Source organism: Macrobrachium nipponense, chromosome 14 (assembly GCF_015104395.2).
Source record: "Macrobrachium nipponense isolate FS-2020 chromosome 14, ASM1510439v2, whole genome shotgun sequence".
In the NCBI taxonomy this organism is placed as follows: Eukaryota; Metazoa; Arthropoda; class Malacostraca; order Decapoda; family Palaemonidae; genus Macrobrachium; species Macrobrachium nipponense.
This window is the reverse complement of record NC_087207.1, coordinates 17,276,525-17,286,144: the sequence shown is the minus strand read 5'-3', so window position 1 is coordinate 17,286,144 and position 9,620 is coordinate 17,276,525. Positions and strand designations below refer to the sequence as shown.

General features: G+C 38.8%; 2 long non-coding RNA genes across 2 annotated transcripts in view; one reads left to right on the top strand and one right to left on the bottom strand.

Moving 5' to 3' along the window:
• Window positions 1-845: 845 nt before the first annotated feature.
• LOC135226068 (uncharacterized) lies at window positions 846-2,054 on the bottom strand. The gene is made up of 3 exons (XR_010317138.1): window positions 1,604-2,054; window positions 1,207-1,292; window positions 846-1,051 (listed from the first exon to the last, which is right to left on the bottom strand). It is a non-coding gene; the product is annotated as an uncharacterized LOC135226068 (long non-coding RNA).
• Window positions 2,055-6,697: 4,643 nt separating this feature from the next.
• LOC135226067 (uncharacterized) overlaps window positions 6,698-9,620 on the top strand; it is a 45,125-nt gene continuing 42,202 nt past the window's right edge. Inside the window, exon 1 of the long non-coding RNA XR_010317137.1 lies at window positions 6,698-6,798. This is a non-coding gene — a long non-coding RNA (uncharacterized LOC135226067). The remainder of the gene's footprint in view (window positions 6,799-9,620) is intronic.

The following is a 9,620-nucleotide window of genomic DNA, read 5'->3' as shown; positions in this document are numbered from 1 at the left end:
TACCAAATCTCAGTTACACTTCAAAATGGTAATTTAAACTATCAAAATCACTAATAAATTATTTAAACACAGGAATGCCATTCAAATATATGTATTGCATCAATAATGGATTTCACTTAACACTATCAAATAATAATTACCTAAAGGCAATGGTCCACTTAGCGTATTAAGTACATTACTTGTATACAACAAGCCAAATTTACAGTAAGGCCGAACGAATAACCACCTAAGTAGTAAAAAGAGCGAATGTAAATAAACGACTAATTAACAAAAGTGGCAAATGAGGAAATACTAAAATATGATACAACACTTAAATTATCTAACCAGCACAAAGTAACTGAAGATAAAATGAATCTCTTAACTATGACTGGGAAATTATAATATGGCAATCCCATAAAAATTGTAAATGATATAAATATTATCCAAGGGTATATTTATTTGTGGGGGCTAAAAAGCAAAGCAAGGGACTTTCATTATTGAATGAACTATGGATTATAAATCATAAAATTTAAATGACCTTTAAAAATGATGACGTACCTCACAACCCATACTGTCCGTGTATGCTGTTTATAAATGCAATAAGTCACAATTGCTATGCTGGCTCTTGATAAGGCTTCCAAGCAGAAGGTAACGTAAGATGCGGATCCATGGTACCGATCACTTATTTTTTCACCATGACGATAAAGAGCTAAGTAAATCCAATGTTGTCACTGGTGAAAATGGCTAAGAACTACCTTCATTTTCATTAAAAGCCGTCCACTTCTCCTTTCTGTAAGAAATGTATAACGAGCAGCAAATCTCTTGAACGACCCAAACCATCTCGAAAAATTTACTACGTAATTGGACAATTAATACAAAGAGTAATTTTCTTATTTTAATGAAACCTTCATAAAATTATGAACTTGAATAAGATATAATAAAATGGTTTCATGTATTGCTGCTCAAATTAAACCCAATGCTGTTGTTGCTGCTGTCGAAGATGATCGCCTTAAATGGATGTCAAAGCGATGGTCAAGCATCTCCAACTTCCAATTACCATTCTCAAGAACCCCTAGATAAATATATACCAAATACCAGTTACACTAAAAATGGTAATTTAAACTATCAAAAACACTAATAAACTTATTTAAAAACACAGGAATGCCATTCAAATATATGTATTGCATCAATAATGGATTTCACTTAACACTATCAAATAATAATTACCTAAAGGCAATGGTCCACTTAGCGTATTAAGTACATTACTTGTATACAACAAGCCAAATTTACAGTAAGGCCGAACGAATAACCACCTAAGTAGTAAAAAGAGCGAATGTAAATAAACGACTAATTAACAAAAGTGGCAAATGAGAAAATACTAAAATATGATACAACACTTAAATGATCTAACCAGCACAAAGTAACTGAAGATAAAATGAATCTCTTAACTATGACTGGGAAATTATAATATGGCAATCCCATAAAAATTGTAAATGATATAAATATTATCCAAGGGTATATTTATTTGTGGGGGCTAAAAAGCAAAGCAAGGGACTTTCATTATTGAATGAACTATGGATTATAAATCATAAAATTTAAATGACCTTTAAAAATGATGACGTACCTCACAACCCATACTGTCCGTGTATGCTGTTTATAAATGCAATAAGTCACAATTGCTATGCTGGCTCTTGATAAGGCTTCCAAGCAGAAGGTAACGTAAGATGCGGATCCATGGTACCGATCACTTATTTTTTCACCATGACGATAAAGAGCTAAGTAAATCCAATGTTGTCACCGGTGAAAATGGCTAAGAACTACCTTCATTTTCATTAAAAGCCGTCCACTTCTCCTTTCTGTAAGAAATGTATAACGAGCAGCAAATCTCTTCAACGACCCAAACCATCTTAATTTTTAACAGGTTATTAAGGAATTGTCATCATTTTATGTAAACAAAAAATATTTAAATACTAAAAATGCAAGTTAAAAATAAAACAATCATTTACAAACTTACCAAATTACCATATTAAAAAAAAGAAACAGAAAACAAAAAATAACTTAGTGTTATTTTTTCAACACTATGTTACCTGGGGCCTATGTTCCCCCCGGTCCTATGTTCCCTGGGGCCTATGTTCCCCCCGGTCATATGTTCCCTGGGTCCCATGTTACCTGGGGCCTATGTTCCCCCCGGTCCTATGTTCCCTGGGTCCTATGTTACCTGGGACCTCTGTTACCTGGGGCCTATGTTCCCCCCAGTCTTATGTTCCCTGGGTTCCTATTTTGTGACCTGGGGCCGATGTTTCCCCTCGGGTCCTATGTTACCTGGGTCCTTTGGTTACCTGGGGCCTATGTTCATTCCCCCCGGTCCTTGTTCCTCCTGGTTCCTATGTTAACCCTGGGTCCTATGTTCCCTGGGTTGGGGGTCCCTATGTTACATGGGGCCTATGTTTCCCCCGGTTCCTATGTTACCCTGGTCCTTTGTTACCTGGGGCCTTATGTTCCATTCCGGGGTCCTATGTTCCCTGGGTCCTATGGTTTTACCCCCCTGGGTGCCTATGTTCCCTGGGTCCTATGTTTAACCTGGGGCCTATGTTTCCCTGGTCCCCATGGTACCTGGGGCCTATGTTCCCCCCGGTCCTAATGTTCCCTGGGTCCTATTTTGTTACCGTGGGGCCTATTTTCCCCGGTCCCTATGTTCCCCCTGGGGGTCCTATGTTTTCCTGGGGCCTAGTTTCCCGCCCGGTCCTATGTTCCCTTGGTCCTTTGTTACCTGGGGCCTATGTTCATTCCGGTCCTATGTTCCCTGGGTCCTATGTTACCTGGGGCCTATGTTCCCCCGGTCCTATCTTCCCTGGGTCCTATGTTACCTGGGGCCTATGTTCCCCCCGGTCCTATGTTCCCTGGGACCTCTGTTCCCCCCGGTCCTATGTTCCCTGGGTCCTATGTTACCTGGGACCTCTGTTACCTGGGGCCTATGTTCCCCCCGGTCCTATGTTCCCTGGGTCCTATGTTACCTGGGGCCTATGTTCCCCCCAGTCCTATGTTCCCTTGGTCCTTTGTTACCTGGGACCTATGTTCCACGAGTCCTATGTTACCTGGGGACTATATTCCCCAAGTCCTATGTTACCTGGGGCCTATGTTCCCCAGGTCATATGTTACCTGGGGCCTATGTTACCTGGGACCTATGTTCCCTGTGTCCTGTGTTACCTGGGGCCTATGTTCCCTGTGTCCTATGTTACCTGGGGCCTATGTTCCTCACGGTCCTATGTTCCCCGGGTCCTATGTTACCTGGGACCTATGTTCCACGAGTCCTATGTTACCTGGGGCCTATGTTCTCCAAGTGCTATGTTACCTGGGGACTATATTCCCCAGGTCCTATGTTACCTGGGGCCCATGTTTCCCCGGTCCTATGCTACCTGAATCCTATGTTCTCTGGGTCCTATATTACCAGGGACCTATGTTACCTGGGGTCTTTGTTCCCTGGGGCCTATGTTCCCCAGGTCCTATGTTACCTGAGACCTATATTACCTGGGGCCTATGATCCCTGGGTCCTATGTTACATGGGGCCTATGTTCCCCGGGTTCTATGTTCCCTGAGGCCTATATGGCCAGTTTTATGCTTTATGTGCAAGATGCTGTCACCTGCCATTGTACATACATGTGCAATATTTTTGCATGTAATGTGTCAATTTACTCCAAACAGTCATTCAAGATTTATTGGAGAAGATTAGGTTAATAAATCAAGTAAAATGCCAGTTTAATAATGACCTATTCTAAAAGATTTTCCTTCTGGTGGTGAAATAGAATCATGTAAGCCTGCAAAGTGCTGCCACCTACCGTTGCTCGGGGGAAACGAAACCAACCGGCTTCTTGGGTCACCTTGGACGGTTTGACAACCCTCACCAGCCATCGCCCGAGTTTTCCATTAACAAATCGTTCGGGGTTTCTCTCATTCCTACGTTTATCGCCTCAATTACCTTCACGTAAATTATATATCTATGTAGTAATATGTGATAAAATAATAGAATACGTAAGTACAATGTATTTGCTTCAAAATTGCTTACCCTCTGTGCATTTTCTCTTTACTTGAAGGTGCTACTATAGTTGAAGTAAACGGTGAAATATAAATCGAAATATTTTGAAAGAAAGGGAGCGAGTTTCAATGGTAGTTAAGTAGTGCTAAGTAGAACTACATTAAAAATTGTAGTAAATTGAAAAAAAAAAACTTTTGTGATTCTGTACTTCGTTGCATTATTCTTTTAATGCCATAAAGGATGTCTCATGTGAAGAAAAAAAATTCATTAGTTCATGGCTAATAAGAAACAGAAATATTTACCAATCCTCCCGAGTAATTGTAATTAAAACATATTAAATAAAGAAAAACAGAAGCAAATATATTAATCGTTTATATGCAGTAATGGAAGCTACTCATAAATTTAACGCCCAAGAATCCTATTACACCTACAAATAACTGAATAAATAAATAGATTGAAGCCATATACGTATATGTGTGGATCACCATACATATAACAAGTCACTTTATATAATCAAATTATTGTACAAATTCCGTGGAAACATCATCTAATATTGATTCGGTTAACTTTCTTATCTTGGATCACGACAAATCATATCTATTGTTTTATTTACATTCAAAGATAATTTGTTTAATTTAAACCAGTCATTAATATTAGCGCTCCGGGGAACATTGGGCCCAGGAAACAGGACCAAGGGAAAGTAGGTCTGCTCCCTTCCGAACACTACGAAACGGGTATTGATTTAATCTTCACATTTTCTTAACACGTTTTCCAAAATTTCCAGATGTGACAATGAAAGCTGACTCATAAATCTGTGATGTTTCATACTATTTGTGCTTCAAAGATTAGGCCTACTACAGTAGATTCACATCAACCGTGCATTTAACATCTAGGCCAGTCCCTTACGACACTCCTGATTGGCTGTTGATAAGCCAATCACAGGGCTGGAAACTCTCAGTCTATCTCAAGAGTTCACATGGGTAGGATGTATGTTCCACCTCTCCTGAAAAACGTATCCCTCAGGAGAGATGGAACTTAGATCATACCCATGTGAACTCTCTCGAGAGACTGGGAGTTTCCACTTTCCAGCCCTGTGATTGGCTTATCAACAGCCAATCAGAAGCGTCGGAAGGGACTGGCCTAGACATCAAATGCACGGTTGATGTGAATCTACTATAGCAGGAACTGAATGTTCCTTCACTTCTGAAAAGTTTCAATATCTCACATAATCAAGGACATAAAATAACGGAAAAAACATAAGAAAAACGTTTTACATTTCTAAGGGTAAAGCTAACTATCAACGACCCTAATGTAACCTGTCCAAACTTCCGCATTCTTGATAGAAGGAAAGGCTGAAGTTATCGCCAGCGATGATTAGTCATATGGAAACACTTCCAATATTTCCTAACTACTTAATCGCCTTGTTCTATAGTTGCTACCGCTACCACCATCTCTATCACCACTATCCAAGTACGTGTGATACTCGGACTAACCTATTTCCTTAAGCATCTTATGTATTGCATTGACTTCAAGGAATGTAGGCATCTTCAGCCATTCAGCGTGAAAAAAAAAAAAAAAAAAAAAAAAAACAAAAAAAAAAAAAAAAAAAAAGTGGAAAGAGGGCATTAATCCGGTATGTATCCACCTTTGCCCCCCACCCCCCAAAAAAAATCCAGTGTCAACTCAGAGGCGCCGTGTTTAGTACTAGCCCCTCCGCAATTGTTAGGAGAGGGTGGGAAGTAAGGTGGAAGAAAGAGAATATGAAAGGAGGTACAGTAAAAGGAACGAAAGGGGTTGCAGCAACGGGCCGAAGGCACGCTGCAAAGAACCTTATAGTAATACATACAGTGCACCTCATGGGAAGTAAGGCAAAACTTTTAAAGTGGGTGCACTTACAGCACGAACCTCCTACTCGGACGAAATAGGGTGCTTTAAATGCAGCGATAGACAATCTTATGTTTATCATTAATATTATTATTTATTATGATATGCATACATTCACACGGGTGCTGTGGGGAGGGGACCGGTATCAAGTAATCGAGAAATCGGAAAAGGCAGTCAGCTGTAATGTAAAGGAGAGAGAGAGAGAGAGAGAGAGAGAGAGAGAGAGAGAGAGAGAGATGTCTTATAGTATACAAAGAAGTCGAATAAATTAGTTTTATAAAATAAGTCGTAGTTGTTTGTGTGACAATGAGAGAGAGAGAGAGAGAGAGTCTTACGGTATGCAAAGAGTCGAATGAATTTATTTATAAAATAAGATAAGTTGTAGTTATTTGTGTGACAATGATATATATATATATATATATATATATATATATATATATATATATATAGAGAGAGAGAGAGAGAGAGAGAGAGAGAGAGAGAGAGAGAGAGCGTGTGCGTGTTTGTGACATTGCATGAGAAAGACCGGGATGAGGAAGGTGGTGGAGTCAGGCAGGGCTCGTGGTCGTGGTTGCGGAGGAACAGTTTATCGGCCGCTTTTAGTGGCTACCCTCTGTTGCTTTGTAACTGTCCACGAACAACAGAAGTTGATAATATTGAAATTAGTGAGCAAATTGGAAAGACCAGGGCTTATGCCCAAGCGAAAACTGACGCATTTTAGCGATACAGCCAATATGTGTCACAGACATGCCATGACATCTATTGGCGGGAAATTCAGTTAGCTTGCAGCAGCCGACCCATGAAGACGTGGCTTTCGTCATCTCCTACACTTTAGTATTCTTTTGACAAACGGCAAGAAAGCCTCCCACTTAAATTTCACACCAATCTGACCTAGAAAACAGGTAATAATCCGTGTTTATTTTGGGTTTAATTCAGTTTTAGTGTACGTTAAATATTCACCTTCTGCATGAAAAGGCGACCATGTTGCTAGGCCTATGCTGAGTAAGAATTGCAACCAGATCGACAGAACCTACGGGGTTGTGTCGTTAGCAGCGGCCAATTTCCATTTATTTCAACAATTAGTCTTGTAATGATGTCAGTGGACCATAAAAGTTTAATATTAAACAGAAATGTTCGAGAATAGAGTATGAAATTAACCAGGGCGTCTTTTAAAAGCTGTGGTATAGTACTATAACTTGTTTCATTCCTTCTGTCCACTCACCAACGTAGACTTGCTGGTATAAAAATGCAAACTATGTCTTCATTACTACACCTGAATGTGTATATATATATATGCAAAAAATCTCCAAATATCCCCAACTAAATCGTAAACAGCGATTCGTGTCGATAATAGGTATAACACCAACGCAAACGAACGATGGACTTCAAATAATAATATTATTATTTCGTTTCAGGTAAATGAAAAGACATCTGGTTATGCGAGTAACAAATGAAAGGTATTTGAATGATTTCTTGCATGTATATTACATGAGTAGGTTGGTATTTGAAACTATACATTGTTGTATGGGGGACAGCCATTGCCATATTGGCAGAAATGCGAGAAATTTAAGTTAAATACTCGGCTTGATAGCGATGTATATTCAAAACATATTTTTTTCCGGTGACTGGGACTATTTAGCTGAATAACTTGTTGAACTAAAGTTTTTAATTCAGCAAAATGCGTTCGAAATGCACAGAAAAAGAAAGCAGTTCGAAAGAAAATGAAATCAGTGCCCCATTGCTTTCCCGTCTTCCTTAGTGTTGATGGCATAGAAGGCTACCCTTGTTATAATTTGTTTTGTTTGGCTATGGAACGATACTTAACAGAATTAATAAGTGAAGGTTGTAATAGAAAAATAATTTTTGACTAAAATGGAATAAAAGAAAGCCAATAAAGTCAAATATTTGGTGAATTAGTAGAATAGGCCTAGCCGCATTGGCTTCATGTCATAGTGGCAGGCTATTAAAAGTTATTTTGAGCGTTGATATACTTTGGTATGAATATAAGTTCTTATATGCATGCAATGCAACTGTACACTGATAAAGTTTGAATGATTAGAAAATCGTGATTTGAGCAGTTGGTGAACATAGGCGTAGTAAGTGTAGCCTGGCCTATACCAAGATTATCATAATCACGGTAGGCTCATCGTCCAGATGTGTTTGATCATCTGACTAGACTGATACAAGCTCGCCTTTCGTGTGCTTGTATCAGTATATCATCGATACAAATCGGTTTAGTAAGGAGCGGGTGCTCATTGTAAATGTCAACTTTCAAATGTGTTATTGAAGAAAGTTTTTCTTTTTTTCTTTTATGGAAACGTTGATGGTCCAGCCAGTCACTTTAGCTGTGTCCTCCCGCGAGCCTTCCCCCTCTCACTGCCCTCTTCCTTCCCCCTCCCCTCTACCCCACCTTGCCTTCCCTCCCTCCCCCCTCCACCCCTTTCCCCCTCGCCTACCCTCTTCCTTCCCCAACTGTTTCCCTCAAGCCTACCTTCCCCATCCCTCTTCCATAGCCACATCTTCACACATGGGTGGAAAGATGAAATTGGAACCGACTCTAGTGCTTTTCTAGACTATCGTGGTCTATAACGTTCGTCTGGGGTAAATGTAAATGAGATGACCCGCGAAGATATCGATTATTATATTATTATTATTATTAATGTATATATATATATATATATATATATATATATATATATATATATATATATATATATATATGTGTGTGTGTGTGTGTGTGTGTGTGTGTATGTGTATGTATGTGTGTGTGTGTATTTGGTTTAAACAACATAGTGAAAAGTGTATACGATTCAGTGCAGGTGGAGTAATATGAGAAATCTACCAAGATCACTAGAAATTTACCGTCTTTGTTAATGGTTTTGAGTTCATCCCGAAAGGGCTGTTACTCAAAGGCGGTCTTGCGGAGTTTCCCGCCGTTGTTCAATACAATCCCCTTCGGAATGAACGCAAAAACAAACGAACTATGGTAATTTTCTCATTATCTCGGTAATATCCCAACGGTATTGCGTCGTATACACCCTTGTCTATGCTGTTTGGCTCAAAAAACAAAATGATAAGCAATCCTGTTGCAAACGCCACTCCATATTTCTTTATGAAATTAAGTTAGCTTAGGCTTACGAAGTAAAACTACATGTTACCGCCAATTAATGGTGTATTAGTGTGCCCTGTGAGTTTTATTTTTATTTTTTTTTTCCAGATGTTCATTATCATCATACTTGGTAAGATGCTACATTGACATGGTATCCTTACGGTGTAAGTTACAAAATCGTCATGCCCAGGACAAGATAGCCTTTAAGAATGATAACAACAAAGGAAAATCCCAGTTAAGTATTTAGATCATTTTAGCACCGTAAGTAGCTTATTACTTTTCAGGACTGCTTTAACAGAACATAGTAATTGATATGCAGAGAACTTTATATATATCAGCAAACGTTAGGTTATTAATGCCTACTGATTCGACACACATTTAAATTATTTGTCCTTCTTTTAAGAACACTTGTATTCCAGAAAAGTCACAATGAATTCCTTATGGTTGTCCTTATTTAAAAATTCTCTGGAAGTATCATTTCAAAGTATTATAATAGAGAGGAATGATTTATAGCATCTTCTGCCGTCGGTTTGTTTAATTCAAGTGCAACAGATCTCTGAACAATAATGTTTCGAAATATTTTGTAGAGTAATAACTAATTTACCTGTAATAAGA